This window comes from Perna viridis, chromosome 13 (genome assembly GCF_037379345.1).
Source record: "Perna viridis isolate PV_CMFRI_1.1 ecotype Kerala chromosome 13, ASM3737934v1, whole genome shotgun sequence".
Taxonomy (NCBI): Eukaryota; Metazoa; Mollusca; class Bivalvia; order Mytilida; family Mytilidae; genus Perna; species Perna viridis.
Genome location: NC_142457.1, coordinates 21,832,416 through 21,857,993, shown reverse-complemented (window position 1 = coordinate 21,857,993; position 25,578 = coordinate 21,832,416). Strand labels below are relative to the sequence as shown.

The 25,578-nt window shown below is 34.2% G+C and overlaps 1 protein-coding gene and 1 long non-coding RNA gene across 2 annotated transcripts in view; one reads left to right on the top strand and one right to left on the bottom strand.

Moving 5' to 3' along the window:
• The window catches only part of LOC148599991 (uncharacterized), a 218,527-nt gene that overhangs the window by 105,310 nt on the left and 87,639 nt on the right, over window positions 1–25,578 (bottom strand). The window lies entirely within an intron of this gene.
• LOC148599994 (uncharacterized) lies at window positions 266–17,612 on the top strand. Its single transcript, XR_015918144.1, has 2 exons — window positions 266–854; window positions 16,952–17,612. It is a non-coding gene; the product is annotated as an uncharacterized LOC148599994 (long non-coding RNA).

Genomic DNA, 25,578 nt, shown 5'->3' with positions numbered 1-25,578 from the left:
TGTTAAGGGACATGACTTAAATACTTAGGTGATTCGAAATTGACGCTGCTGCTCCATAACGCTGAACTATCCCGAATTTCACAAAATTAAAATACAATATTGTGTTATAACCTAAGACCGATTTAGCCTTCTCCGGTTACAATCGAATATGTATCAGTAACTTTATTACGTCATCAATATACAATAAATTACAGTGTAACAGAGATACATTGAAACCTTTCTAAACTAAACCCTTGTGGAATATAAAATTCAATTTAGTTCGGTTTAGACAGGTATTCGGAAACATTTAAATTGATATAATAGGACTTACAAAGTGTCTGGTTTAAATAGATTTTCACATTATTCAGGGTTTGGTCTGTTTGATTGTTGTTATTTTCGTTTTTGTTTTGTTTTGTTTTGCATTTTGTTTTTGTTTTTCTTGGTTTTTTGTTTACAAAGTCCATCTAAATCAATTTTATTTAATCAATTTGATTTATTTTTTTCACCTTCATAAACAAACATTTTATAGTAAAAAATGATTTCGTTTTATACAGGTTTCACGGTATATCAGATCTTCCCCTTATCATCTGTACCTAGATCGTTAGTCTCAAATGACTTCACCAGCAAGACACAATAATAACAAAATATGTTATTGATGTACCATGGAACATATAGATTTAATTTGGCAATGTTGTATATTTATAGTTCCCCGTCAAATATTATCACAACACACATGATAGTTCGATTGTTTTCTCTTCTGTAGCTTTCTCTACGAGATGATTACATCACGTGATTACATCATTTGAAAGATAGTACAAAGAGATACTTCTTCGCTTTTAGTACTTTGATTGGATGTAATGTTCTAATTTTCTAAGGTAGGACTTCAGTATTTTATGATAAGACTTCAGAGAAATGCCACTAATCTTTTATATTTTCCTTGGATGTAATATTCTAATTTTGTAAGGTAAGACTTAGGTATTTTATGATAAGACTTCACAGAAATGCCACTAATTTTGTATATTTTCATTGGGTGTAATATCCTAATTTTCTAAGGTAAGACTTCGGTATTTTATGATAAGACTTCACAGAAAAGTTATTAATCTTCTATTATCTTATTGGATGTAATATTCTAATTTTCTAAGATAGGACTTCGGTATTTTATGACTAGACTTCACTGAGATGCCACTAGTCGTTCTTATTTTGATTTGCATGTAATGATTTCATTTCTTAAGTAGGACTTTGAAGATGTGGTGATTTTTCTTTCCCTTCTTAAAGAGAACTTTGTTCTCTTTTTATGATTTTTTTCGAGTAGACCTTACAAACATACTACTGTTTGTTTATATTTTGATTAAGATTTAATGATCTTATTTCTAAGGTTGGACTGTGATGATATTGTTCCTCCGTTTAATGATCTTATTTCTAGGGTTGGACTGTGATTATATTGTTCCTCCGTTTAATGATCTTATTTCTAGATTTGGACTGTGATGATATTGTTCCTCCGTTTAATGATCTTATTTCTAGGGTTGGACTGTGATTATATTGTTCCTCCGTTTAATGATCTTATTTCTAGGGTTGGACTGTGATTATATTGTTCCTCCGTTTAATGATCTTATTTCTAGGGTTGGACTGTGATGATATTGTTCCTCCGTTTAATGATCTTATTTCTAGGGTTGGACTGTGATGATATTGTTCCTCCGTTTAATGATCTTATTTCTAAGGTTGGACTGTTATGATATTCTTCCTCCGTTTAATGATCTTATTTCTAGGGTTGGATTGTGATGATATTGTTCCTCCGTTTAATGATCTTATTTCTAAGGTTGGACTGTGATGATATTCTTCCTCCGTTTAATGATCTTATTTCTAGGGTTGGACTGTGATGATATTCTTCCTCCGTTTAATGATCTTATTTCTAGGGTTGGACTGTGATGATATTCTTCCTCCGTTTAATGATCTTATTTCTAGGGTTGGACTGTGATGATATTCTTACTCCGTTTAATGATCTTATTTCTAAGGTTGGACTGTGATGATATTCTTCCTTCGTCTTAACAGAAATACTATATACCGTTTATATTTTGATCGGGGTGTAGGATCAAATTTCAAATAAAAAGCAGGATGATGTGGTTTAAGAAATCCAGAACAGGTTGATTAGAAAATATCCTATGTACCGTTTTGAATACTGATTTTACAACTTCATTAAGCTCCGAACAGCGTGTGACGTTCGAAATTCACTCTAGGAGCTGCAGCCAGCCCTCTCAGAAAATGCAAGAAATTTGCAAAGACGGGGTAAAGTGAATGATTTTACACGACGTTATCAAATTGTCAAACGGCGTTTGAATTGAATAAAGCCTGAAAATTTCGAAAGGCCAGTCTGCAACAGTTAATGGGAGACAAAACAAACGTCTGCCGCTGCGTGGAGTTTTCCAATTCATGTACTGCCCGTTTGTGATGAAATATAGCGTAAATGAATTGTAATGAAAGCGGGTAATTTGGCGCTATATATAAAACTTGTTTAACCTATCGAAAATGATTTAGGCTAATCAAGACCATTGCAGTTGATTCCAAGTTTTCGGGTTTTACCTTGGTATCGTCATTTCTTATACGGATTTCTCCTTTGAAAATCTTTTAACTATTCCTTTTGAATATTTTTGTAGAAGATTTGATCAGTTCGATAATTCTGTCATTCCCTTCATCAGGATACATCTTTAAACTAATTCTTTAACTGGGATGCTATTTTCTATTTTTTATATGCTACCTGTGATGTGTACGGTTTTTATTTTTTTCCTTGCCTATACTTTACATAAAGATACTTCCCCGGAAGTTTACTTAACATTGTATTACATTTCTAACTTTCTCGTTGTTGCCTTCGTCAAAACTCCATCGTTTGACTTTTAAGTATCATTTTGTGTAAGAATCAGGCAATGGTTGGCACTTCATTTTTGTCAATTAGGTCTTGTTTGCCTCAAATATATTCAATACATATAGAAAACAACTGAAAAACTATTTAAATTTATTCTGAAGGATTGATGACGTAGATATTTTTTGACTGCTCAGATAAGAAAAAAGTTGAATTGAAAAGTTTCCCGCCATTTTTCTGTAGTGCATTTCAATCAAATGACCTATCAATATCTATACAAGGCAAATTTTACAAACACATTGACGGTTATTTCTGGAGGTTATAGGGTATAAATACTTGGTTAATGCAAAAAATTCTCTGTGTTTTTTTCCTTCATGTGCCACATCTTGTACATATTTTGCCTGATTCTTAGAGGGTGAAGAACTTAATGACATTTTTCCTGATTTCCAGGATAGATTTGGTAGATTTTGTTCAGGTTCGTGTAGAATGATTCAATTTCAGAAGTAACACGATTTCTAATTGGATTAAAAATTTCGTCCCTCATCTTATAGATAAATTTTGTAATGAATGTGATGTCATCAAATCTTTTTAATGACTTACTCGTTGATTTCAAAATGAAATCAATCCATGTTACTTTGATGCTTAAATTAGATTGATGCAAAATGCTAAAGACAAACATTGCAATGATTTGTAAGAGTTGTGTCCCTTACCCTATGTCTATCTCCTAAATATTCTGTAAATATATAGATGTACACGAATACATAAATGAATAGTTTGAAAAAAAAATACATGTATAATGATATTTGTACAGTAAGAAAAATGCCCAGCCAGTATTGGACTTGTATTGTTTGGTTTAGCACTGTAAATGTTAATTTGTTTATTGGACCCAATTTTTGCGGCAAAATAAAATGTCATGTGATTAGTTTTTAAACAAGTCACATTACTTTTTTTTGTTTTTTGGTTTTTTTTTTGTTTTTTGTTGTTTTTTTTTGTTTTGTTGTTTTTTGTTGTTTTTTTTTTTGTTGTTTTTTTTTTTTTTTGGTGGGGGTGTTTTTGTCTTATTGCTTTTTTTCAGGGGGGTGTTTTGTTTGTTTGTATGTGTGCCTTTTTACATGTTATATTTTTTAATTAATGAGCACAAAAATTTTTGATTTCACGGTATACCGGAAACAGATTAAAATGTCAAGCTTAATGACTGGAATTGTGTCTTTCTTGTTGAGTCAGCAATTTTAGGAAACTTTGACGAATTTTACAATGAACTATTATCTTTGAACGAATAGTTTTCTTGGTTGCAAAATATACTTTGTTTTCTTGTGTAGAGGTATGTTAATGATAACAGCAGCGTGTCTTAATCGAGACACGGTTTTGCTATCAGATGCAATCTAGGGAATAAATCCTTTTTCTAGTTTAATATGATCATGTTATTATTTTGTAAAAATGGGTGTTTTTGGAATTTTAATAATTGATTTATTTAGAAAGGAAGAATTTTTCAATCGATTTACTTAAACACGTACAGCAGTAATATTGCTTTGATTTTATTAGAACGTGTATTAGATTTATTGCCTTAGACTTTAGTGGTAACATTGTTAAATTGCATGATGTAACAATAGATTGTCTCAACCAATGCTGATATAGGCATCGAAAGGTAGAGATCTTTGTAAGAATCAGGCAAAAATATGAGACATTCAAATCTTTTTAGTTGACAAAATTCATCACTCTATTTAAGGCGGAAGACCTAAGGAATGAAACACAAATGATTGCAACGTTTGTATTCAGCAAGTATCATCAATCTCATGTAAGCAGCAAAGTAACTTGGATAGATTTCATTGTGTTTCAAATGAAAGCTTGATAAGCGATGGTGAAATTGAATATGATACAAACCACTGATTTCAAGAGTTGTGTCCCTTATCCTAGGTCTGCCTCCTTATAATGATCTCTGTATCACTGAATATGTTTGGAATTTTCTCTTTAGAATGTTAGAAAAAAATCAGATTTTTAAGAGTTCATTTGCAGCGTATTTCAAATGAAATTCCAGCTCATTTTAACAATCGCCAAGAAAAAGAATTTAAAACTGTTTTTGTTTTTTTTGTTCAATATTAATTACTACACACGTAGAAGAGCAGATAATTTCAAATACTCGAGTTTTGTGTTTGTTGCACATTCTGTTCCCTTGGAAACGCTGTATAATTATACGAATTCTTGATAACATGATAAAATTTGGCGGGAAATATTTCCTTGTACTTTTAAATCAGTTTCTACAACTTTATTGGTAAGTGCTTATATTAAATAAAAAATCACTATATCAGTCGACTGACTGAAATCGATGTAATGTAAAATATGTAGAGTGAAATCGATGTAATGTACAATATGCAGACTGAAATCGATGTAACGTTCAGTATGTATACTCTTTGTGAGGTGTAGTTAAGGCATTTCAGCTGAAAATGAAATTTTGCAAAGGATACTTCGTATATTAGGTTTGCTTCCGATTTCCTCCGCACACATGTAACCGCTTCCTGATTTATCATTCCAAAGGCTTAAAGGCTCATTTATTTTTATCACTAAACATTTTTTATTAAAATATTATTTAACTGCGTTGGACTATTATTGAGGCTTATTGGTGTCAGAATACAGATTGTAAACATTACAAGCCATGAGCTCTACTCATAAAAAAGTGATGTACGGTACTAATTACATGAAAGGACGGGGTTATATACTGATTGGGACAGAGATGTACACCTCGGGAGATCCAATTCCTCCGTTATTGCATATTTCGTTTTGACAGTGTTCAGTCGTTTATGAGACGTCTTCAGTTTTTATGTGTTATCTGTTTTATTCGGTTTTCTACACTGTGCATGTAGATCGTCATTGTTTCCTGACTTTACGTTCATGCCATGTTTTTGTAGTATCCCACCGCTGACGCGTCGGTATTTTTGCCGATATTTAGACGGAATTACTAAAGACCACCTCACATTCATATCCGTTCCGAAAAAGCTCTTCGTTTATATCGAAGTCAATTTGGGTCAATAGGCGTAAGATCTGATAACTTGCAATGGAAGACAGGACAAAAGAATTCAAACTTGAATTGATTAATACAAAGAAACATTTCTGATAGTTTAGTGTTCAGAAATGTATTTCCACATACATGTACATATATTTCTTACTGGACTTGTTTTCTTCAAATCCAAAACCCTTTATCTGTCAATTATAGATTCTACGTACATGTTAATGGCTGACTTGTGTGAAAATCGTCTATTTACTACCTTGTAATTAAACATGACAATGAAAATTACGGCACGAATTCTTTTTGATATCGTGTTAGTAAAAGCTGCATATATTTCCTGTAGGAAGCTGACAGCGCTTATCAATACTCCGTATCTTTTAGTGTGATAATTAGCTTCCGTGGTTCAATGCGCTTTTTTCACATAGTTTACCATTTTAACTGTCGATTTGAATTAAAGTGTTCCTAAGAATAAGATACATGCACATACATAATTGATTTATAAAATATAGTTATTAATTTATCTTCTTTTTTTATTTATTGAGTTCATTCTTTTTTCTTGTAAAATATATGACAGATTAATCAAGGGAACCAACGTTATAGTGGTAATCAAAAGAATGTAATTCAGGGACAAAAACCAGACATTGAAAACAGACACACACACAACAAAGAACATAGAGTAACTAAAATCATACATACAAAGTAACAAAAGCAAATAAGCAACTCGGACTCCACTAAAAACTGTGAGCATGGACCAGGTGCACCGGTAGGGTAAGCGTCTTCTCATGAGATTGACACCAATCATATCGCCAAATTAAAGTGCGCTTGGAATGATAAATATGGCGCAAATGATATCGCTAAATTAAAATACACTTGGATTGATCTAATATGGCGCCGGAATGATCGAATATAGCGCTAATCACATTGCTAAATCAAAGTACACTTGGAATGATCACTTATGGTGCCAATAATATCGCTGAATTAAAGTACACTATAAATGAACAAATATGGCGCCAATCATGTCGCTAAACTAGCGTACACTTGGAATGATCGAATATATAGCACCGATCATATCGCTAAATTAAAGTACACTTGGGGTGATCAAAAATGGCGCCAATCATATCGCTAAATTAAAATACACTTAGAATGACCTATAATGGTGTCGGAATGATCAAATATGGCGCCAACCACATCGCTAAATTAAAGTACACTCGGAATGATAGACTATGGCGCCAACGTAATCGCTAGATTAAAGTTCAATTGGAGTGATAGAATATGGCGCCAATGATATCGCTAAATCAATGTTCACTTGGAGTGATAGAATATGGCGCCAATCATATCGCTAAATCAAAGTTCTCTTGGAGTGGTAGAATATTGCGCCAATTGCTAAATAACTTTTAACAAATACACCATTACTGGTTTCCTTTCGTGCTTTCTTTTTTTTTTAATTTTCTTCTTGGTTTTCGTTTTTGTTTTGTTTTGTTTTGTTTTGTTTTGTTTTTGTTTTTGTTTTTGTTTTTGTTTTTGTTTTTGTTTTGTATTGTTTTGTCTTGTTTTTTTTCTTCATTATTTTATTCTATTTTTTTTATTTGTTGCTTTGGTTTTTTTTGTATTTGTTGTCTTGTTTTTGTGTTGTTTGTTCGTTTGTTTTTTTGGGTTTTTTTTTACTTTTTTATGGTTTTTTTGTGTTCTTATTTTGTGTTTTAGTTTTTGTTATTGTTTTTGTTTTTGTTTTTTTTTTGTTTTTTTTTTTTTGTTTTTTTTGTTTTTTTGTTTTCTTTTTTGTGTGATTTGTTTCTGTAAATTCGTCCATTCTGCCATAGCATTACTTATAATATATTGACTTTTGATTTTTTTGAAAACATTAGGGCGATACATAATTATTTACAATGTCAACAGCGAAGTTTTATTCGTATTATGTAATGTAAATGCACGCGGATCGTTTACCAGTTGGTGCGCAGTAAATCTGTCAGATTTTAATGGAATGTCTGCTCTTTGATGATTAAAATAGTACTTTTGAAGCAAAACTTTAGTTAAATACAATACTCCGTAAGAATCAGGCAATTTTTAAAACAAATTGTTATGTTGTGTCTTTTATCTTTCGTTGTTTGTTGTTTTGTTTCTGTTCGTTTGAAGAAATAATTTTAAAAATATGATAATAGTTATTAAGCAGTATAAGATATAATTATCTACAAATATGTATTATAAAAGTATCACGTGATTGTGAATGAGGTTATATGCAATAAAATGAGTTCGTGCATTATGTCACACTCAGGCAATTAGAGTAAATCTTAATGAAAATAATCGACCAATTAGAACTTATGTTACATATAAATTTAAATGATTATAACATATGAGATCGGTTTTAACTTCTCATAGGAACTGTCAAAAGTGTCGGCTCTAGGACAGTTCTAAAAGTGTCATAGAACAATTCTAGAACCAACTCCTGTGGTAGTTCTACTAGCAGAACCGGCTCTACGAAAACAGTTCTACTGTGGGGCCAACTCTTCTGACAGTTCTAGTAGAGCTGATTCTAGGAGAACAGTTCTACTGTGGGGCCAACTCTTCTGACAGTTCTAGTAGAGCTGATTCTAGGAGAACAGTGCTACTGTGGGGCCAACTCTTCTGACAGTTCTAGTAGAGCTGATTCTAGGAGAACAGTTCTACTGTGGGGCCAACTCTTCTGACAGTTCTAGTAGAGCTGATTCTAGGAGAACAGTGCTACTGTGGGGCCAACTCTTCTGACAGTTCTAGTAGAGCTGATTCTAGGAGAACAGTGATACTGTGGGGCCAACTCTTCTGACAGTTCTAGTAGAGCTGATTCTAGGAGAACAGTTCTACTAGTAGAGCCAGCTCTGCTAGAACTTTCAGAATAGATAGCCTTGGAACTGTCATAGAACTGTTCTTCTGACATGTCTAGGGCAGTTTTCTTGAGAGGTTAGAACTGATCGAATCTTTATATTTGGTGAAGAATGTTATTCGTAAATGTATGTAACATGTCTTTTACAGAAAATTGTTGGGGTGTTGCTCTATCTACCGATACGTCGATAAACCGACTGATACTTGTAGTTCATTTAAACCCGTCAAAACCGTAATTGTTTTGTACTTAAAATTCAGTTTCGTCCGGTTTAGACCGATTTTCAGTTTACCAAGCTTCAAATAATTTAAAGTGATAGAAATGGTCTGTAAAAGTCTTTGTCATTTTGTAACCCTCCGATATCATCCCTACTCAAGGATAAATCCAGGGAGTGCTGAAACCTAAGGTCCTTGTTATTGTGTAATCCTTCGATGTCCTCCCGACTCAAGGATAAATCCAATGAGTGCTGAAACCTAAGGTCCTTGTTATTGTGTAATTCTTCGATGTCCTCCCGACTCAAGGATAAATCCAGTGAGTGCTGAAACCTAAGGTCCTTGTTATTGTGTAATCCTTCGATGTCCTCCCGACTCAAGGATAAATCCAGGGAGTGCTGAAACCTAAGGTCCTTGTTATTGTGTAATCCTTCGATGTCCTCCCGACTCAAGGATAAATCCAGTGCGTGCTGAAAACTAAGGTCCTTGTTACTGTGTAACCCTTCGATGTCATCCCTACTCAAGGATAAATCCAGGGAGTGCTGAAACCTAAGGTCATTGTTATTGTGTAACCCTTCGATGTCCTCCCGACTCAAGGATAAATCCAGGGAGTGCTAAAACTAAGGTCCTTGTTATTATGTAACCCTTCGATGTCCTCCCGACTCAAGGATAAATCCAGTGCGTGCTGAAAACTAAGGTCCTTGTTATTGTGTAATCCTTCGATGTCCTCCCGACTCAAGGATAAATCCAGTGCGTGCTGAAAACTAAGGTCCTTTTTACTGTGTAACCCTTCGATGTCCTCCCGACTCAAGGATAAATCCAGGGAGTGCTAAAACTAAGGTCCTTGTTATTATGTAACCCTTCGATGTCCTCCCGACTCAAGGATAAATCCAGTGCGTGCTGAAAACTAAGGTCCTTGTTATTGTGTAATCCTTCGATGTCCTCCCGACTCAAGGATAAATCCAGTGCGTGCTGAAAACTAAGGTCCTTTTTACTGTGTAACCCTTCGATGTCATCCCTACTCAAGGATAAATCCAGGGAGTGCTGAAACCTAAGGTCCTTGTTATTGTGTAACCCTTCGATGTCCTCCCGACTCAAGGCTAAATCCAGGGAGTGCTGAAAACTAAGGTCCTTGTTATTGTGTAACCCTTCGATGTCCTCCCGACTCAAGGATAAATCCAGGGAGTGCTGAAAACTAAGGTCCTTGTTATTGTGTAACCCTTCGATGTCATCCCTACTCAAGGATAAATTCAGGGAGTGCTGAAAACTAAGGTCATTGTTATTGTGTAATCCTTCGATGTCATCCCTACTCAAGGATAAATCCAGGGAGTGCTGAAACCTAAGGTCTTTGTTATTGTGTAATCCTTCGATGTCCTCCCGACTCAAGGATAAATCCAGTGAGTGATGAAACCTAAGGTCCTTGTTATTGTGTAATCCTTCGATGTCATCCCTACTCAAGGATAAATCCAGGGAGTGCTAAAAACTAAGGTCCTCGTCATTATGCAACACTTCACTACCAAAATTTCTATGGGATAAATCTTGGAAGTTTCGGCCATTGAACGGCATCGTCATCATCACACTAACTTTCATTACTATAATACAATTTAACGATGAGATAAATCTGCCGATGGTATAGTCAGACATCTATTTCATTGTGTAAACCAGTGATGGTACAGATTGACATCTATCTCATCGTGTTACCCCGTGATGGTACAGCTAGAAATCTATTTCATTGTATAACATCATGGTGCTGCAGCAAGACATCTAGTCCATTGGGTAACCCCGTGATGGTACAGCTAGATATCTAGTCCATTGTGTAACCCCGTGATGGTACAGATAGACATCTAGTCCATTTGGGTAACTCCTTGGACGTACAGATAGACGTCTGTTTCATTGTGTAACCCTTCACTGCCATTATTTCTATGGGAGTAATTCTGTATGTTTCACGATACTGGAATACATTTGTGCTCTATCAACTGAACTCGGAAAATTATGAACACCATTCTTGACTACACAAATTCACTATAACGGCTTAGTCGTTATAAAAAGACTGTTTGGTCTTTCAAATGAAATATGGGGAAGTCAGTATAAATGGATCTAGTAGCCCAGTTGTTCTAGAATTAAACAGCATTTTGACACTAACAGCTTTCCACAATAATCCTATGTGGTCAAAGCAAAGCTGTTTTTTTTCCGATTTAAGAATAATACAGCATTCTGACCCTAGCAGGCTCCCGTAAAAGTAGTTGAATCAAAGCTATCAGTTTAGAGATTAAAATATAAAATAGAAATATGACACTTACAGGTTTCCCTGACAGTCCAGCGTAGTTAATTCAAGTTGTCAGTTTAGCATTTTTTAAAAAATAAAACAGCATTCTGACACCAACAGGCTTCCGTAGGAGTCTAATTTAGCGTTTAAAAATAAACAGCAATCTGACACCTACAGGCTTCGGTCATCTTCAGCATGGTTCATTAAGTCAAGTTTAGTTTTAGAACAATAAATTCTATAATGAATTTCTACATTGAACATTTTATCATATTTTGGTGTCTCGAAAGCTTTTTATGGACATTTGGCAGAAGTGACGTACGATAAACTTAAGATTTCTTCCCTATTAACTCGAGGTAAATAAATATTGTACAAAAAATTCCCTACGTAACTACATTTCTTTTAGGTCCCTCTAACTTACCTATCCTATTTCAACTACATTTGAATTGGCATTTTCTATTGATCTAATACCGATTGTACGAATTAATTATCGGGTTTGTATATCTCTCTAAATTAAGTTTTCTTTTTCTGCATATACCATAAATACCTCAATCACTTACATCCTTGATCAAATCATTCACTTCTTTCCAAAATTGTGTTTTGCAATACAATCACGTTAATGTTAGAAATCGTTTATACAGACGCATATAGTTTATAAGGGGTTTATAGTAGAAAAGACATTAACATCTGCATTGCAAGAATAAGACAACGCAGAAATACCAACTGTGAAGGCAGGTAATTGATTTAGTTACATACAAGCATTCTTTGGTCTGATAGAATGCTATGTGAAGACGGTATTGCACTTCTGTAAAATATCCCACCTTATCGACCTCCTTACCATATTAATACCTGGAACACTGGGCCATATAGCTTTAATAAACCCTGGGAAAAGGCGCCACAAAGATCCAGATACTTTTGATGGAAAATCAACTGACTGGGTGGACTACATTATACAATTTGAAAAGGTAGCCACCCGGAATACATGGACTCCACATGAGATGGCACAGCAATTAATAATGAGCCTAAGGGGAATAGCTCAGAGGAGCCTTAGTAAATTAAACCCACAGCAATCAAATGATTACTCTTTTATCAAAAAGATGTTAAGTCAAAGGTTAAATCCAACTGAGCTTGGAACAGCTCATAAATTTGAATTTTAGAATAGAAAAAAATAAAAATTAGAATCTATTTCTGATTTCGGACATTCATTAAGGAGACTTGCTGCCCAAGCATACCGAAATTTAGATTTACTTTCAATAGATTCACTTGTTATGGACCACTTTGTTGAGGGTATGGGAAATCATGACTTAAAAAGATACGTGCAGTTGTTAAACAAGCCTAAGCCATTAGATCCTATTGAATTTGAGGCTTTTGAAGGCTCAATTGACCAATTAAGAAAGCCCCATTTCTCAGATGAGATTAGAGTCCATTCTTATACTATAGCTGAAAAGGCAAATGACTCAAGTCTAAAACTTGAAAATAAAATAAGACAAATTATTTTTAAAGAATGAAAAAATGAATCTCCTAAAGGAGAGAGTTTTAAGGAACAACCAGATTTAGATTAAAAAATAAAGAAAATAGTAAATGAAAGTTAAAAATGGAAATTAGAAAATAAAAATTCTGAAGAGAAGCCCTTCAGAAAAAGGGACATGATTTGCACCTATTGTGGGGTGAAACGACATGTTAAAAGTAGGTGTTTCAAATTACGGGACAAAAAATTGTCAGAATCCCAGTCTGACACCCAAACAGAGGGAAACCAGAGCAGGCTGATTTGGAGGCCTACAAGTCAGCCCTTTCTGCAAAACAGGGGCCAAAAGTTAAAGACGAAACTTTTAAAAAAATTGAAAAGCCTAATTGTCCTAAGAAAAATGTCCTTTCAACCAGTCTAAACAGTTTTTACATTCCTGTAGAAATAAATAATATAAAACTAAATAAGCTAGTTGACAAAGGTTCGCTTGTATCTATAATGTCAGATGAATAAATAGGGATGCTAGGTATTAGGCCATCTGATCTGTCCAGAGCTGACAACACTCTACACACAGCAGATGGAAATAAATTGAATGTCAAGGGCAAAATAAAATGTTAAATGGAAATATATAATTTTTTCGTTGAACACCCAGTGATTTTTGCTCAGATAAGCAAAATTCAGTGGAATTATTGGCATGGACTTCCTGAAAAAACACAACTGTGACTTAAGAATTTCAGAACCAGTTGTTGTCATAAGTGGTTACACTGTAAAACTTAAATGTCAAAAATCAGACACTTGTGCTAGAATAAAGTTGTCTGAAAATGTTGATATTTACCCTAAAAGTGAAATACTTATAAAAAGTCACATACAGGGAGATTGTTTAGATATATATATGGTTAGACAGAATCTGACTTTAAAATTAAACAAAAAGGGTTATTGTTAACCAGATCCTTAAACAATTTGATACCTCAAAAAAAAAGGTTTATATAACAATACTGAATCTTAATGACAAATCAGTGAAGCTAAAAAGGAATCTTATAATAGGAAACATTGAAATTATAGACATGATATAAACTGAATCTGAAAAACCTGTAGTAGGCTATGATAAAATATTACCTGTACATCTTCAGACTTTACTTGAAAATACTTCCCCAGATTTAACCTTAGAAAATAAAGGGGGGATAACTCAACTTTTATTAGAATTTCAAGATATTTTTGTTGGTCCAGATGGGAAATTAGGCCAAACTGATGTAGTTAAGCATCAAATAAAAACTGGATCTGTTAAACCAGTAAGAGTTTCTCCTGTGAGAGTTTCAAATGCTCAGAAAGTTATTATAGAACAGGAATTAGAAAAAAAATGTTGGATAAGGGCGTCATTGAACCCATCTGTAGTCCATGGGCAAGTCCCATCTGTTTAGTTCGGAAAAAGGACCAAACAATTCGATTTTGTATTGATTTTCGCAAAATTAATAGTTGATCAGAATTAGAAGCCTTGCCCATTCCGAAAATAGATTCTTGTCTAGATGCCCTATACTCTGTAAAATGGATGTCCATGGTAGACTGTCAATCAGGTTACTGGCAAGTTTTAATGGATCAGAATGATAAACCTAAGACTGCCTTTATAACTCACAAAGGTCTTTTCAGTTTAAGGTCATGTCCATGGGACTAAATTCAGCAGCCTAAACATGTCAATGTCTCATGGACATTTACAGAGGGAAAGATGTCTCTGTTATTTGAATAACATTATCATTTTTGGTAAGTATTTTGAAGAAGCTATTGAAAATTATTATTAAGTTTTCCAAGCTTTAAGAGCTGCAAATTTGAAATTAAAACCATCCAAATGCACTCTATTTCAAAAAGAAGTCAATTTTCTAGGTCATGTTGTATCAGATCAGGGGATAAAATGTGACCCTACTAAGGTTGAAAGTGTTAAGGATTGGCCCCAGCCCACAAATGTTTCAGAAATCAAGAGTTTTATAGGGTTCTCAAGTTACTATCGTAAATTTATATGGAATTTCTCTGATATTGCTAAATTCTTTTGACAAATCAACTAGAAAAAAATCCACAATTTATTTAAACTACTGATTGTGAAAAAAGTCTTAACAAGTTAAAGGAGCTGCTTATATCAGACCCATTTTGTCCTATTGATGAAGGCCAATACATTTTATCCTATTGATGAAGGCCAATACATTTTGGACACAGATGCTAGTCCTTACTGTATAGGTGCTGTCCTCTCTCAAAACTGGGAGCAGAATATTATTTCTTATGCTACTAAGACCCTTTAGTAAATGTCAGAGAAATTATTGTAATAGAAAAAGGGAAGTTTTAGCCATAGTCACTTTTGCACGGTAATTTCGCCATTATTTATTTGGACAGAAGTTCATAGTCCGCACAGATCATGCTTCCTTGACCTGGTTAATGAATTTAAAAGAACGTGAAGGTGTTAGCTAGGTAGATAAGCATCCTTGATAATTTTGATTTTGAAATACAATACAGAAAAGACACTAATCACAAAAATGCTGATGCTTTGTCACGTGAGGAAATGTAAAAGGGAGGATTGTCAAGATTGTTACCCCTCCCCGGTAGGCTCCATTTTCCAACGTCGGACTGAGGAAAATGCAAACTGCCAGGATTGTGATCAATCCTACTCAGCGAACTGTCCATCAGTCTTGGCTGAGGAAAAAGAACTCTTGGACACAATAGATTGTTCCTTCATTGACTTCCTAGCTCAAAACCGTGAACCAAATTGGTTTGATTTTTGGTCTCTGCAAGTAATCAAAAATCTGCAATAAATGACATTGTAATAGGGGACATTTTAAATATGATATTAAATGAAGAAAAAAAAACTTCAAAACAAGAAACAGCAGATTTACATCCTTCAGCTAAACATTTGTTATGATAGTGGGACAATTTGGTAGTTTTGAATAATATTTTATATAAAAGGTAAATAAAAGAGGATGATGTAGAAATTTTACAATTAGTTGCTCCAAAAGAAATTAGAGGAATAATTTTTCATCAGCTGTTATAATAAAATAGCTGGTCATTTTGGTATTGATATGACTATAAATTCTATAAGAAACAGGTTTTACTGGCCTCGTATAAATGAAGATGTCAAACATTGGTGTGCCAAATGTGAAATTTGTGCAAGATGTAAACCTGGTCCAGGTCTTGGCAGGTCCCCTTTACGCCAAAGTCAGTGTGGTGCTCCCCTTGAAAGAATAGGGATTGATATAGTAGGACCTTTACCAATCAAAGAAAATAACATTGAATACATTATTGTGGTTGGTGATTATTTTAGTAAATGGAAAGAGGCATACGCCGTACCCAACCACACTGCTTTAACAGTTGCAGACAGTTATTAACGGAATTCATTTGTCGCTTTGGATACCCTTTGTCGATACATTCGGACCAAGGACGGGGATTTGAATCCCAACTGATTAAAATTTCATGTGACAAACTAGGTATTGAGAAAGCAAGGTCGACTCCTTACAGGCCCAAAAGCTCTGGTTTAGTCGAAAGGTTCAATAGAACATTAAAACAGATGTTAACTATGTTTGTTAATTCTCATTGTAACAATTGGGATGACCATATTCAATATTTAATGATGGCATATCGCAGTACGGTTCATGGTAGTACCAAATGCACTCCAAACTTTTGATGTTTGGTAGAGAAAATCATCGTCCTGTTGATATATTGTTTGGCTTACCCCTTTTGGGAGAAGGACTTTTGCCCTATTAAATATGTGGAGTGGATTAAATATACCTTAAGAGATGCTTTTGTCAATAATAGAGGCCTTAAAGTACGTTCTTATGAACCACATGACTGGGTGTGACGATGGTACCCACCCAAAATTAACCAGCCACTAGCCAGTTGTTGGGTAGGACCATATTTAGTTATTAAAAAACTTACTGCTTTAAATTACAAAATATGAAAAGATGTCACTATTTCACCAATAAATGTACATATTGATCATTTAAAACCATATCGTGGTAAAAATCCACCAGAAAACTGGCTGTTGTCTACAGATCAAAATACACATGATTTTACTCAAGATATCAGTTTTCCTGGTCATAGCATAAATGTCTCTGCGTCCGATGTTTTACCACATACCGCTGATCACAACTCGTACTGGCAGACTCGTTAAACCACGGGAAAATATTAGATTTATAAAACAGAACAAAAGCAAATATCTTTCATTTATCAACATAAACACTTTAACTATTTATCATGTTTATTTGTACATGTTATATTATTTTTAATTTATTAAATTTCGTACTTTATTATTATGTACCATGTACTTAAAGAATTTTTGTATATTTTCAGAATGGACGATGCATTAGATATCCACCCTGATGAGCAGGAATTATCCGAATTACCATCATCTCTCACCAGTTCCGTACCAGTATTTAATCCAGTGGGAATGTACTGTCTGGTACCACAATGCTCGTCGACAGTTAAAAATTACAGACACTCAGATTTGTAACGGCATTGGAATCACGTTTACAGAGTTTAATTATATATATAAATATACAGTTTGCAGAAAAAAAGTTTGAGTTACGTTATCGTGCGAACAAAAAACATGTGGCTCGAGTCCATAAAGACGATGATGTAGACAGAAGCATCGTTTCTAAGCGTGTCAAGAATAAAACATACATTTGTCCTGGTGATAACCTTTTACCACCATATGGTACTCCAACAGAAAGACACCATCTTAGGAGGGAGGCACGTTTGTAAGACGCGTATAGAAGACAAAATCTTCAAGATAAAACAAACATACTTGCAGATAGTCAAAACACAAAGGAATACTGAAACCCTAGATGATGAGACAGACTGATTTGTGTTGATAATATTTTTTTTTTTTTGAGATTTGACTTAAATATTGCTTAATTATTTACTTTTGAGATATATTTCTTTATGAATTTAAAATGATAATTATATTTCTAGAATTACTTTAATTTTGATAAATCTATATTGTTGTTGATTATTGCATAGTTTATAATATAGTATCAGATGGAAAATGTCTATTGTGCTGTGAGATAAGTATTAGATGGTTTCTTTTGGGTCTGTTATTTTTCTCAATGACTTACAGTGGTTTCCACGTCTCTGCTTTGAATCACTTTGTATTGTGGTCTCAATTTATAGTCATGCTTTAGTAATTGTTTGTCGCACTATTTTACCCTTTTCCTTGTTTCTTGACCGATTTTAAGTAAAATCGATCTTAAGGGGGGATGAATGTAGTGAGGCTGTATTTTGAACACACAAACTTGATATTTTCTATCAACATTTCACGGACATGTGGAAATAACGTAGTTCATGTATTTATGGCACTAAATCTTACATAGCTTCTCGTATTAGAGATATTTTTCTATAAAATTGGCCCTCGCATCTTACTCGTGCCAACCGGAAGTGCTCATTCAAAAGCTTCTTAATAAATTAATTTTCTAGTGGTCAATTTCGGCTAATCGATAATCCGTTTTAAAAATAGTTTTCTTTCTCTCGGGATTTACCTGTTTTATTTATGGAGAGTTTTGTTCCTTTTGTCTCACCGAGTATAAATACGGCTCGATTTCACTGCTTCTCACTGATTTGCACTCTTCACGTTGACGTACTCCCAAACAGAGGGGGGAAAAGCTTTCGGACCCACGGGTCTGGGAGTAGGCCAGAGCGTCAACAGAGCAGCCCAGCCACTAGTAGGACATACTCTGACTAGTCAGAGTTCTTCGGTCGGGTATCCCGAAGGCTGGTCTCCGCTACCTCCAACTACTAAGAGACATTTACTAACAGAATCCTCGTAAAGGGCGGTCTTGCGAGATCCGTAATGATAGTCAAGACCGTAAAAACCCCCAATCATCACTGCTTCTGGACTTGGGCTTGAGAGCAGGCCTCTAACGGACCACTCTGCCAAGCCCAAAGATGCTGTCCTGGAGGTACCAGTATCGTATTGCATATCCCTGAGCGGGTGTACGTCCAAATATGGATGCTATAAAAAATACAGTGCACTATCTTTTTGCCTCTCTACAAACCAATGTTTTGTCAAAAGATATGAACAATGACTTATAAAATAGAGCAAACATCACACTGCAAGATGAATTTTTTGAAAAGAAAATCTAACATGATATCATAAAAATGTTCCACTGAAAAGGTTGGTTTGGTGAGTGCAAAACGAAAGTGAAAGTAGGGAAAATGGCTATTTATAGTTCAAGACTACTTATCTGTCCGATCTTCGTGGACTCACCCAATTTTCTTTGCGGGAAATTATTTTTTCACATGTCCTTAGAAATGATACATAAGTGAAGGTTTTATTGAATCAATTTATATATTTAAAAAAAAATCCTAAAAATATGCTCTTCACTATAGAAGTCTATGGGAAAATTAATACGATACTGAGACCTGGAGTGCGACGTACTTGACCTAAGGTATGTGTTAGTATTTATTGTAAGGACTTTCTCAAAGTGTATTTTGTACCGGTGAAATTGATTTTCTTAAAGTGATTCAATGCTGCTAGTCTTTTCTCTCACTATAAATCCAGCCTGTTACGATATATATAATACATATATCATTGTGTTTGATATAAATGAGTTTTAGTGGAGTCCGAGTTGCTAATTTACTTTTGTTACTTTGTATGTATGATTTTAGTTACTTTATGTTCTTTGTTGTGTGTGTCTGTTTTCCATGTCTGGTCTTTGTCCCTGGATTACATTCTTTTGATTACCGCTATAACCTTGCTTCCCTTGATTACTCTTACTGTTCTGACGTCGGGGACAGTGGAACTAAAAAGTGAATGAATACCCCTAAAAGAACCCATTGGAAAATTTAGAAATGAGAAACATTAAGTTTTCGTGTAAACGCTCGCTACAGGTGACATGAATACCTAAATGTTCCTCAAGGAACATTTAAGTGTTACTTCATCAAACACCCCGTTACTTGGGGTAGATTTACTATTGTTTTCGATTTGCACCAGCATGTTTTCAATTTTTTTCTGACTAAATGTCAGATTCAGAGCTGATTATTGACGAAAACGGCGAAGAGGGGTTCCCAAACACGTTGAATCTTTATCCTGGAATGCAAAATCTCTGTCAGTAGTGAAAAATCCGCAGATCAAACTTTGACGCATAAGAAACTCGTTAAGAGGGAGGCCTGCGTGTTCTGAAGTCAGGACTGCCGAAAACGAAACCCTTTACTGAAAATTATTTATGATGAACTTGCTAGGGAAAACTAGAAAAGTTGAAAATATCTAGGGATAAACATTTTTAAAATGAAGACATTCCTTCCCTGAAGAAGTTACATGCTGGTAAAAATTTAAATAAACTAAACTAAATAGCGTCAAAATTAGAAAAGGCAATCCTCGTTAAAACCTCCTAAAGCAACAACGATTGTGATCACTCCGAGTCATAGGACCAGAAGAGACCGAGATCAATTTATAAAACATATGAAAAATCTTTAAAAAAAAAGTTTCAGAATAGGCCAGATTTGCAAAATTATGATGTGTCATAGCCACATAAATTTGCAAAACATAAATCTGTAAGTTTCAGTGACATACAGTTTGGTCTACAATTGAATGGGGGGGGGAGGGGGTGGGGATAAAATTTACATTTAACATAATGTTGAGGAGAAATTCGTCAAAGAAATACAATTACATTTATTAAATTTGCTATATTTAGCAGGAGAAATTCCTATCGGGGAAATCAAGGCCTTTCATTAAGAAGCTCCAATCACCATGTGAAAGGGCTTGAAAACTTGTTGCGATTTCTTTTCAGATGAAAAATACCGTACTCTGGTGACTACCGTGGGGAATGCACCGAAAAAAGATAGCCGTTATCCAATTTGTGGAGCATTTCAAGCGGAATCGTGTACCCATCAAAGCGATCATTTCGGAAAATATGGTGACAAGAAACTCCTTGATTCTTGTTTCCATTTGTCACAATATTGCTCAAAAGATTCCAAGGGTTCATTGCAAACACTCTACAGTTTCAGCTGATAAGACTATATCATCAGCATATAAAATGGTAAACAAATTTACATACATAAATAATTACTCTTGACATAAATCATATTGTTTCTAAATTTTCTATGGTTAAATAATTCTCCAGATCATAGAGAAACTACGAAAACATAAAAGTGATAGGTTATCTCCCTGATTTACCCCTATATCACATTTGCAAAAAAAATCTGACTGTGTTAACTGTTTTAACGCATGTCTTTTGAGTTTTGATACATGTTATAAATAACATTAAAACAATTTTCCTTTTATGTTATGTTTCTGCATTTTTTTTGTCATAACCCTGACCTCCATACTGTATCGAATGCATTTTTAAAGCGTGATCAAGGGAACCAAGGTTCTAGCGGAAATCAAAAGAAAGCAGTCCAGGGACAAAGACTAAACATGATAAACAGACATTTACAACAAAGGACATTAAGTAACTAAAATAATACATACAAAACATACGGACTCCAAAAACTGGGAGCATAGATCGGTGCACCGTAAGGGTAAGCGTCCCCGGCTTTTTTTAAAAACACCCGCCGAGTTGCATATAAAAAGTCAAGTCCTGGGTAGACGAAAGAGGAAATCTACAAGTGTGCATAAAAAACAGCTTTATTCCAAGAGAAAAGTAAATTATTAATGCATATAGAGGAAAATTATTGTCAATCGTAGTAAAATCTCTTCTGAAACCTTAGGTAAAAGATCAACATGATCTGCATTATTATTCTGTCTATAATTCAAAATAGCAGAAGTTCTGCTGAAACAAGAGTTAAGCGTAATTTGTCTATATATTTCAGAATCTATCTTTGATCTTTCATTTTTTGAAAATTGTTTTCATTATACCAATAGACCAACTTCCTGGTGTATGACCAGTGTCAAAAAATCATATTCAAAAGTTTAACATACAAATGTAAATGGACATAAGATCACATTGAATGTTGTATATCTTAAATTTGAGACAACTTTTTTTCAATTTTATCTTTCGTTATTGAGATATTCAAAAACAATTCAACATCGTTTAAGATATGATTGAAATCAAAATCTGGTTCAAAATCATCTGGTCTAAATGGCTTTCATTTAGCTGTTTAAAATGTTCATACATGTATACTGCTTATACAAACACATCGTTTTGTTCGTGGTTCTTTTTATTCCTATCAAGACTATTTCAGATTTTCCATAAATCTTTGCTATCTTTTTAATGAAATATTTCATAAATCATGAGCAGCTTTTATGCTGAAGATCAGTAAAAGCTTTATTGAGCGTACGTTTATATTCTTTGCTTGCCTGTATCATACAGCGCCTATTCTATCGAGCGTACGTTTATATTCTTTGCTTGCCTGTATCATACAGCGCCTATTCTATCGAGCGTACGTTTATATTCTTTACTTGCCTGTACCATACAGCGCCTATTCTATCGAGCGTATGCGTATATTCTTTAGGGCCTATTTAAGGTATTTAAAAAAAATGTACCGTTTCCTTGCTTTTTTTGAAATTTCTTCTTATTCATCGAACATTTTCGGTTAAATACGGTTTTGAGTTTACATGTTTTAGGTTCGGTTATGGCCAATTTTGGTCTCATAATTTGAAATTAATCGAAATAAAACATTTTTATCCTCTTTGTGGACATAAGTGTTTACACCAGCTAGTTCAATGAGATTAAGGCCAAAACAGAAACGTGTAGCACCGACAGAATTGCCTAAATGATGAAAAATCCTTAGAATCTCAATATTCACCTTTACCTAACCTTCTTCTTTATCACGTTTATTCCGTTTACTGAACACCTCTTTTGCTGTGTTAGTAAAATTGTCACTTATACTTAATATAATACTATCAACCTCTGTTTGTTGAGCATCACTTTCCGGGATTTTAGATGGGGGGAGGGGGTGAATAAAATTATTGAGGTTAAATTTTTGAAATATTCCTCTAGAGCGGGTGCAATGTAGATATCTTTTGTGGTAAAATTAGCGAGAAATTAAAGTTTCAACTACAAACCGCCTAAATCTACCGCTGACAACCAATGCTTTACAAAGTCAGGGGGCACACGCCCACCACGCCCCCGCCTGAATCCGCCCCTGCTTTCACGCAAGACCATTTCATCTAAACTATTTAATACACCCTAGTCTTTATAGCATCGCCACGATCAAGATAAATACTGTTAACATCTATCCTTCCACCGTATGAACTGTTGACCGCTTTAGTCACTTTTCTGTGTACTTATCGAATCGCCAAACACAGCTCGGAATGAGACTTTTAGTAAATAATGTCAGTCCGAGAATAACGGTATTACATCGTCTTTACTACTGAAATGTGAAGTCAAAGGGGAATAACTTTGACGATAGTATTAAATAATCAGATAACCTTGTATCTTTACACGTTTTCTACCCCTGCCCTTATCATTCAAAATTCTAAAATTTACAATGTAAAGATTTAACTTTTTAGATGTAATCAATAGGTTAATTGTGACCATAACAGTGTTGTTTACATCCGAGCCGTAGCCAGGTTTTCTGAATGGGGTGGGAATCGATCACTGAGAAGCAATTTTACTTGGTATCTGGTATGATTTCTCTTTAATTACAGGCTAATATGTAAATCAACGTTTTTATACATGTATCTTTTTTTTATACGGGGGTCCAATCGCACCCGATCGCCTTGTATATGCGCACTCTGTTGCTCTTTGCAATGAAATATCATACTGTCTCAAATTATCGTAACTACACATACATATATATACCAGGATATCACTATCACAATATAGTTCAAACATATTTACTGCAGATTCTTCAGGACAAATAAATCCAGACAGTAAACATGTTTTGCATTAAAATCGCGAGCTAAGGTAGTTGTTATATTTTAATTACATCAATTCAGATATCTCATCAAAAGCCAATGGGGCCCCAAAAACAAGGTAAAAGTAATTAATTATATCAGTATGCATATTACTTTCATTTACGAAAATGTAAAATTTAAAATAATAATAATAAGTAGGCTGGGTATTTTGTCCTTTTAGATCCAGCTCATGTTAAGTCTAGAAAAAACATTTAAAGTTTTATTTTCTATTTTTTATTTATACAAAGAAATAAATCACTCACAGAATGTTGTTCATGTGTTTACCACTGTTTTACCATGGCTGTGGTCTTAAGAGATATTAGAACCCAAGTTTCCATAAAGCAATTTGAAAATCATCAGAAGTACATTGTACGTGCATAAACACAATAATGTCATAGATTTTATCATGAAATTACCCAATGATATATATATATATATATATTAGATGTAATAGCATACTAGTACGTTGTGGGTTTGTTATGTTTTTATGTATTGGAGTTTTCTCGCACTTCCTTATTATTCGCTAGCATGAGCTTGGTAAAACATACAGTCAGATAATAGTTACATGTATTTCCCCTGTCGTTTAAGGTGTGGTTGTACATGATGTGCCAAGTGATTAAGTTATTCTTCCTAGTCAACATTTAGGTTCAGGAGAATTGTTTGATATCCATTTTACTTGTTGTTTAGATTATATCCCTGCTTCTCCAGGGGAACCCACTTTTGTCATATTTCTAGTTCCCTTGAGAGGGTAGAAGCATTTACTGCTAGGGAGACATTTGCCCCCAAATTTCCGTGAAGGAATTAGATATAAAACAAGGATTTTGGATGACAGTAACTTAAATAGAATCAGATTATGTGGCAGAGACTGGTCCCTTAGTTTATGTGAGTATGTAGACTTGGATTCTGGTTTAGTTGCTATAAATATAGGTGATGATTCAGGGCACCTTAATTGTAAAAAAATCTCATATACATTGCAATTATTTTTGACAGTGTTGGAATACATGCATCTTTAGACTATAGTAAAATATACAGTAGATACAATGTATGAATGTAGTTCAGATCAATTTTGGTATACACGAGCTGATACTCCTTCCGCCGTCCCGTCCTGACTCTATGACCTAAACGCGACCGACACCTCAAAACATAGAAAATGAACATATTTGTGATCCTTTTGATAGTAACCTATTTCATATTAAACAGTTCATCGCCCATTTTTTTACAGTTCTAGAAAAGGAGGTTGGCCGTTGAATTATAGTCATTTGTTCACATGATAGAAACCTACCAAGGAATGGGGAATTTCTGTTGATACTTTTTCCTGTAGTTTCAAAGACATTTGACAGCAAATTACATTTTAGATGGATTGTTAATTTCTCCCAAATGTTCAAATTGCATAAAGTTTCATAAAATATTTTTTATAAAACAACAACTATATGTAAAATATTTCTGTAAAACAAATTATGCATGTACATGTATATACGTGATATAAGCAAGTCTGTATGTACATGTATGCACAGGAAACAGCAATTTTGCATCCAGTTGTCGGCCAGTGTTTGCTATCAACCCTTAGACTGGTAATTTTGACCATATTTAATTGCGAAAGAACCACCTAAAGTTGCGGACGAGCTTGCTTTGTTGGTATTTTTCAAAACTAATTATAAATACATTTATTTGTGCCTCATCTAGCTTTTTTTATTGGAACTTTTTTTTTAATTGGAAATATGGAATAACTGTACAAAATCTTGAATTTGCAGTTATAATGATTGATGTGGATGTAAAGTAAAAGATAAGACATAAACAATAAATCAGAGAGAAAAGACACTCCATATCTTTCAACTACCAGTTATGAAATACTGTGAAAGTACTATTGTTCGTGAGGTACCAATTTTCGAGGTTTTCATGGGTAGGCAAAACCATGAAATTTGGTTCCAAAGAAGATTTCCTTTGAAATGTATACTGAAAACCACAAAACCACGAATTCAAGAATCCAAGAACTTGTGTTTCTTCCCTAATCCACGAATTAAAGTTCTTTCACTGTAGTGTATGACAGTATTAATTTTCATGGTGTACTTATTTTCACAGCAAATATAAAAAAAACAAAAAACAAAAAACAAACAAAAAAAACAAACAAACAAACAAAAAAGTA